Source organism: Dreissena polymorpha, chromosome 12, assembly GCF_020536995.1.
Source record: "Dreissena polymorpha isolate Duluth1 chromosome 12, UMN_Dpol_1.0, whole genome shotgun sequence".
In the NCBI taxonomy this organism is placed as follows: domain Eukaryota; kingdom Metazoa; phylum Mollusca; class Bivalvia; order Myida; family Dreissenidae; genus Dreissena; species Dreissena polymorpha.
Window position 1 is genome coordinate 37319447 of NC_068366.1, and position 8316 is coordinate 37327762.

General features: G+C 32.5%; 1 long non-coding RNA gene across 1 annotated transcript; it reads right to left on the reverse strand.

Moving 5' to 3' along the window:
* Nucleotides 1-821: 821 nt before the first annotated feature.
* Nucleotides 822-7327, reverse strand: LOC127853999 (uncharacterized). The gene is made up of 4 exons (XR_008036871.1): nt 7159-7327; nt 4909-4967; nt 4432-4605; nt 822-3740 (listed from the first exon to the last, which is right to left on the reverse strand). It is a non-coding gene; the product is annotated as an uncharacterized LOC127853999 (long non-coding RNA).
* Nucleotides 7328-8316: the final 989 nt, after the last annotated feature.

Here is an 8316-nt window from a genome sequence, read left to right on the forward strand (position 1 = left end):
ATGTATATAATTGGCTACTGATGCTTTATTCCAAAAAATATATTTTGATCCGCGTCAACTACGCAATAAAAGATTAATACTCGACACCCAAATATGTAGTAGACCGAAAACATGGGCATATGTTAAACGCTTCATTAAACTATTTGTGTATCCGTCAACATTTGTTTATCATTTTAGGCATATAACATGATATTCATACCGTCTAATCTACCGAACGAAATCAGGTTTATTTAGATCAAATTTTCGTATTGCGTATTTCTATTTTTATCTTTTTATAGTGAACCCAAGGTTAACTATAAACATGTGTTAAGATTCCTTAAAGTGTGTCATTCCACATCGTGTAATATAATGTGTTTGAATTACATTTTCACAATCCAATTATAAAGTACGCGGTATCGTTTAAAGTTGCTTTACATCTGGAAAAGTATGTACAAAGTGTGATGGAAATATTAACAGTGCAACATGTGTCTGCATTATTTGTATAAGAATGCCATTGCAACCCAAGTTTCAACGCAGACAGACTATATATTTTATACTTAATGCTTTTAAAAGGGAGTTTTCACATGTATACAAATTATCGGCGAAAAGCGTTATTAACCTTTTAAATTTTGAATTTTATTTTGTTTATTGTCCTTCAACGAAACATTCGTATTTTTCAATAGTAATTTTAACTTATTAATGGCATTCCGCTTGTTTAAACATATAACAAATACAGACTGTTTTGGGACTTATTTTTGTTTCGAAAATCATAACTTTGTCATTAGGTGAACATGCTCTTTTAAGGGTTTTGTCTTTACGAAGTAACACAAACACAATGCACATACATATTTACACATTATTTTTTTATTTTTTCGAAAATTCTTACAACACAAACTTCATTCGGTCAGAATTACATAGTTATAACTGCATGTGCGGCAATCTAACTCATTGTCTATACTCGCGATATATAAACATTTGCGCAACGAGCATATGTTGCATTGAGATCTGTAATGAAATATACTTAAATATTTGTTTTGATCAGAAACATCAATATGCGATATAACAATATAAATTGGTAAAAATAGCATTTTTATTTCCCTATTACAAAGTTGAAAGCAAGTTAGAAAGAAATACACAACGCAATAAAACTGATTAGCGTTAAAGCATTAATTCTGTTGATATATAACAAAGATACTGGAAAAGTCTTAACGTTTTGTTGTAATTGAAGTGTTTTAACAACAAATCGTTTTAATTAAGCCTTTAAAATGTATATGCACATTAAATGAGATAAATACAAATGCATGATACCGTATCCAAATAAAGTCTTTTATTTCTCAATTGTTTACACCTTAGTTTTTGAATCATGTCAGCGTTAAAGACTGTCTTATTGCGTACTAAGTTGTCCCTCAATTATGCAATTTATTTATAGATGTGGTATTTATTTCATCAAGAAAGACACGTGTTATTCATATGGTCAAAACAAAAAGCCGTATCATAGCTATATTTATAACAAAAATAGCGCTGATTTGAAGACCCGCACTCGAGACCGTGTAACCGCGTCATAAGATTCAACAAAACATATCATTAATGCAAACTACAAGGATGTAATAAATAAGAAACCAAAATAGACCTAACAAAACTTCACACATACGTCTGCAAACCGTATCAATAAACAATATTTGCGCAACAAATGCCTGAATTATTTACAAAAGCAAGATTGTGGAACCATTCCGCTCATATATCATCCCTTCACAAGATTCTACCACGCATTGCTTTTTAAAACATGCGAAGTGTACAAACATGTTACATTTTAAATAACAATATAAAACAAGATAGCCATGTTATGAGCGAAGAGCAAAGTTTCGGAAACATTTCAGCGTTAAAGACTGTCTGTCAGCAAGGAAGACAAGCGTCTTCTATTTGGTCAAAACAAATAGCCATTGAAGACCCGCAGTCGAGACCGTAATAACGCGTCATAAGATTCATCAAAACATATCAGTTATGCACATTACAAGGATGTAATGAATAAGACACCAAAATACACATAAACAAGCTCCAAACATGCGTCTGCAAACCGTATCAATAAAATGTGTACATTTTGGCGTACGGATGTGTAGGAATCAAACCATAAAGGTGTGCATCTGAGTTGACATTGTCACGTTTCAAAACATCGAATCAAATAAAAAAGGATTAAGCCTCCCTTCCTGAAAACGGGGTTTAATGCATGTGCGGAAAGTATTGTCCGAGATTAGACTCTGCAGTACCCACATGCTAATCAAGTGCGACGCTTTTCGCCTATAATGGAAGTTCTTTAAGAAGATACTACATTTAAAAGATACCATACAAGCGGAAAGTACGCACATGCATACAGTCATGTTTTACCAGGGCGTCTTAACTTTATAAATAACCTTGCAAATATAGTAAGAATTATATTTTATATATATCAATAAAAAATATTTTCCAAAACCAATGGCTGAATTGTTAACAAAAGCAACATTGTGGAATCAATCCGCAATTATATAATCGCTTCACAAGACTCCACTATAAATTGCTTTTACAACATGCAAAGTGTACAAACATGTGACATTTAAATAACAATATAAAACAAGATGGTCATGGTATCCCTTAAGCGCTTACACTTTAGTATCATTTCAGCGTTAAAGACGGTCTGTGTGCGTAATCAGTTTGTCCTCAATTATTTAATTAATTTATAGATGTAGTATTCATTTCAGCAAGGAAGACACGCGTGATCTATTTGGTCGAAACAAATAGCCGTATCACAGCTATATGTAAAACAAAACATAGCAATGGTTTGAAGACCTGCATTGGAGACCGTATTATCCCGTCATAAGATTCTACAAAACATATCATTTATGCAAATTACAAGGACGTAATTAATAAGAAACCAAAATAGACATTAACAAGCTTCAAACATATGTCTGCAAACCGTATTAACCGTATTAATAAGCAGTATTTGCGCAACAAATGCCTGAATAATTAACAAAAAGCAAGATGGTAGAACCATTCCGCGCATACATAATCGCTTCACTAGATTCCACCACGCATTGCTTTTTAAAGCATGCAAAGTGTACAAACATTTAACATTTTAAATAACAATATAAAACAAGATAGACATGTTATCCCTTAAGGGCTAAGTTTCGGAATCATTTCAGCGTTACAGACTGTCTGTCAGCAAGGAAGACAACGTCTTCTATTTGGTCAAAACAAATAGCCATTGAAGACCCGGAGTCGAGACCGTGTTAACGCGTCATAAGATTCATCAAAACATATCAGTTATGCACATTACAAGGATGTAATGAATAAGACACCAAAATACACATAAACAAGCTCCAAACATGTAGAAATGCTTCTTTTCGAACAAAAGCAAAAAAACTATTGCAAAAATTTACTTTCCTATTTGTACTGAGTATAATATTATTATTTATGGAAAAAAATAAAGAGCGCTTTAAATGTAGTCCAATTCAATGCATATGTATGTTAGTACGTTAGAAACAAATGCAAATTTCTGCAACTCTTTTTCATTCATACACCGTGTGCTCCTTAAGGCATTATTGTCTGCTTCACACTGTCGATTTTCGTTTTGCAAGCGATGCAAATGTTCAAATTCTTTGCACAGCTCATGCACAACAAATGATGATGGCATGGGAAGAAGAGGGCGTCAGTCTTTTGAACTTTGCATTGATTGCAGTATAGCTCAGACTTCAATCGTGCGTTTTCACTGTAAATTGTCTCGATCAATGCTGAAACCAACAATCATTATGGCTGTAACTCTTAGTTAAAAGCAACATCCAGTTAAGTTATGATCGTGTTAGATGTTTAAACAAAAAGAGCGATCATATGCACATTTCAGGAAATCGAAGAACCTATTCTCAGTAATTTCTTAAGAGGTTTAAATGATTATCGTACCAGACTATGTAATGTTTACTGTACTCATTTTCAGTTTGGTAAACATCTGATGCAATATAATGGGAACAGACAGCATGAACAGCTATGAGTTATAATTCTGAATGATTACAGGGAATCAGTTGATATTTTTTGTAACGATTTGACAAACTCTCGAGCTTGGTAGAGAATTTATTTTAATGTTTTCAACAAAGGTTTGTTTTTGCAATTAAATTAACCACATAATTAATATATATATGCACTTTTTGTACATGTAGTCTGCTGCTGTTTATCCTTGGTACACGTAACTCTTAATTCTGTATATATTGTTTGATAAACAAACCGTCCCGATCAGATTATATGAAAACTTATATTGTGTACTAACAGACCGATATACATACGACCAGCCGCTATACGCAAGTGCAGTAAACCAAGCAATATAAGTTTAGAAAAACAAATTCAGGCAATTTTAGTTATAAATAAAATGTCGTAGATCCTGTTGCTGCATACATCAACATTATTTGCAAATAATAATTTACGTAAACTTACGTGTCAGTATTGCTATGATTCGGTCTTCGATATTGGTGTTGCATTCCGGACAAACCCTAAAGCGAGCAGAGCATCGCATGCACATCAAAAGATGGCAGCACGGCACAAACAAGACATTTTTATAGCTAACCCGGCATCTCGAACAGCATACACAGTCTTTCAGTCTAGCGTTTTCTATGAAAAAAGGTGCAATATAATATTATTTTATATGTGGCTAAGCTTTTAAGTCATTTACAATTGATATCTCCATATTAACATAATATTAAATTTTATATACACTGTATTAGGAAATACTGCAAAAAAAGAATAATACGGTTTCTTAATGAGATACCTGTATTTACAAAATGAGGATAAAATGTAGAACACATATGTCAATTGGAATACTAAAATGGTAAACCGTATAGAGAATCTATAGACAATGGTCCTTAACAGAATCTTATTTTGTATCAATATTAATTGGAAATGTTTTTGTCTTACCAGTAATCAGGTCTCGGTTGATTGAACCCATCTTGCTTAATTACATAGTCAGAAATCGTCTGAAAGTAGAAGTTGACATTTGTAATTGATTAACTGGTAAAATGTTCGAAAACTATTTAGGACTCATTAATGCACTTTTAATTTATAACTACAAATATCTCAGTTACAGGCAGCGCACTATATTTAAGCTGACGATCTACCGTTGTTCAGGGAATAAATTCCGTATTTTCATTGTCATTATATATACAGAGAATATAATGTGAGTTTTGGATAAAGATCAAGTTTATCATACGAGGCTTAGAACCATGTTAGCGCGAGGCTTGGTTCGAGTCGAGCATGATAAACTCGATCCTTATCCAAAACTAACATAATATTATATGTATCATATTATTTCGTCCCTTTTCCATTAATACTTATTAAAAATTGCATTTTAGACGATTTTATTTTTCCATACTTGACAAAAACATATTCTCCAATAGATTTAATTCGGAACTCGCGCGCTGTGGGTTTTTCCGATTTCTGAGCGCGCGCGGGAGGTACAAGCTTTGTTATTAATACAGTAATGACCAGTAACGTCAATTTCCGATTTGCTTCCCATTCAGTAGTAGATATAAGTATTTACACGACAGTAGTGTTTTTTTTTAGGAAATGCCAAAATTCAAATCTTTGTTGTTGTTATTACTATTACTATTATTATAATTAATTACACAAAACATATCTAACACTGATATACATGTATGTTAGACGTTTAATACAGGATTAAAGTCTAAATACACCGTTCAAATGTACAGCCGCCTATATACGAATGGGTCCAGTAGCTAACATCCTTAAGACATGAAAAACAGACTTTGTCAGCTGTATGGTAATGAAGGAACTTGACATATGCAATATTTTTTCTGAAAAACATTATTCATATTCTTGTTTTGTTCGGCATGCTTTATAGATATAACAAATAAAAGTAATGTATGGTAAAGCTCGTTAATGATGTGCCTTAAATTAATTCTAATCTTAGTCTATAGCGAATAATTTTCTTTACTTTTCAGATAAGATGAAAGAAAAACATGACATTATAGAGCTATATCAATAGACATATAAATACCCAACTGATATGGAACGCTATATTAGTTCTAGTACTACGAATGGACTGAGGATAGTAAGGTTTTGTTGTTTGGTACTTGTCTGTATGATTTTAAATATATTTGAATAGTATAATATATATACGATGGAGTCAATGTATTTGTAGTTTCGTTGACAAACTTCCATTAAAACTGTATGCCCAGGCCTACGCAAAGCATATGCAATGACATAGTTACGTGACCGAAGCTGGTAAAATGTACATGCTGCATTATATCGTGTTACATAGTATTCTTACAAATTAAACACGATGGAGATTAGTTCATCTAAAGAAAAATTATAAAATCATAGTATTTTTATCAACTATAACGAACGTTTGAGCAGAAAAAGTGGCGTTCACTATTCAGCGGTAAGAGTAATTATTGATTAACTCTCTTTTAAAATATGCTAGTCATCTTTTGTTTGTACCTACCGCGCGTGCTCAAATATCGGAAAACCCCAGACTGGAGAGCTCCGAATTACAACTTTTTTTGGAAAACCCCAAATCTGATCTAAAAATAGCGATAGTATAGAGCTCAAGGTTACACGATAATTGTTATGCTATCGATAGGATAAAATAACTTCTAATGCCTCATACTCAGGCATAATATCGTTGAGAGGTTAACATGTAAACACGGTTTAAATAAACACAAACGCAGAGGTTGAATAGTTGAGCGCATATTTTTGAGATAGTGTCTAAGTTAAAAAAGGCCTATGGTTGTTTACTGAAAAATATCAGGGTAAATGTGCACATAAGCAAAATAAGTAAATATCAAGGAATTTGATAAGCATATCTTAACATATTTTTAACTGTTATACACTTTGAAACAATGCAGGGATGCTCCGTGATTGATGTTAATTTTATATAGTCTTGCTATTCACCATCAAAAAGAAATGCCGACACAAAACGATGTCATAGACTCATAACAATTGTGTATTACAGTCATACGGCGACGGTATGTTCAAGTGTTTAAACAGATTTATGGGTAAACTCAGCAGATCTATGATGTTAACCAGTACTATGGAATCAGAGGTATACTCAAAATGTTAGTATAGATAACGCACAACTTACAATCAGTATAAACTTTACACATGTAAAAGGTAATTTTGTATTTGATATAAAATGCTCGTACTTACAATGCAGTCCAGCAAGGTTTACACACTGTTTTGAATTCCATATTGATGAAAGAAAAACAACCGGATTCAAGCACGAAATCTGACATAACTTTTTCAAACTACACATTGAGCATGTATTTCAAAATGGTTCTACACGACATAGTGTGTTCACCTTAAATAATTACACATATTTGGGTTTTTTTCCTATGGAATCCCAGCGTATGATTTGTTTGGGTAAAACCATTGTAGCATGATATCACATCAGCGATAGATTATGGACTTTTGGGAACCCATAACATATGGGAATTCATTTGGAAAAGCAAAACTGCATGTATTGCATCATTTGCATGATTGATAGACGCGATTTAAATGAGTGTTTGTCATTCATTATGATTAGGCTTTATGTTACAGTTTGGTAAAACGATTAAGACTAAATTGTTTATACATATATAAAATTAAAATTGTTAAACTTACTTGTTGCAAATCGAAAATAAGTTGAAATTAAAAATTGTTCGCAATGATTATAAATAATAGAGTAATTGTGTTTGCAAACACATGTTCGTGGGTCTCTGTATTAAATAAGGTGCAAATCAGCAAAACTCCAAAAATCGTCAGAACAGGATAAAACCTAGTACACAATTATATTTGACTAAAAGTATACAACTACACATGCAGAAATTACAAATAACGTTTTTGCTGCCATATTCAGGGCGAGTTAATATATTTTCTCCGTCCGTCAAGTACGTCGCTCTGATATTTGTATCACTTGAACTCCAACAGATCAACATTTAATGGACGTCTTATTCGTACGTAAATGCGTTTTATTAAGCAAAAAAACAGCGCAAAGATTGTACTAATTCACACAACTTAGTATTATTTTAAATATAACATTTTGCAGATAGTGTGTGTTATTAAAGATTGAGATGGCCTTTTTGATAAAAAAGTAAACCTGGTCGTTTTTAGAAAAGATTTACTTATAAACGACCTGTATATAATGTTACACACAACAATATTAAATATTTGAGTCATTTACAGAGGAGAGTTTCTAAAGTTTGGAAGTTAAATTGTTGACGACATAGAACATATAATTCACGAAACCTGACGCCGGACGCCGGAAACTTACCCACCAAAAATTCTTACCATGAACACTTTGTTCTCAAGTGGACTAAAGTAATATGC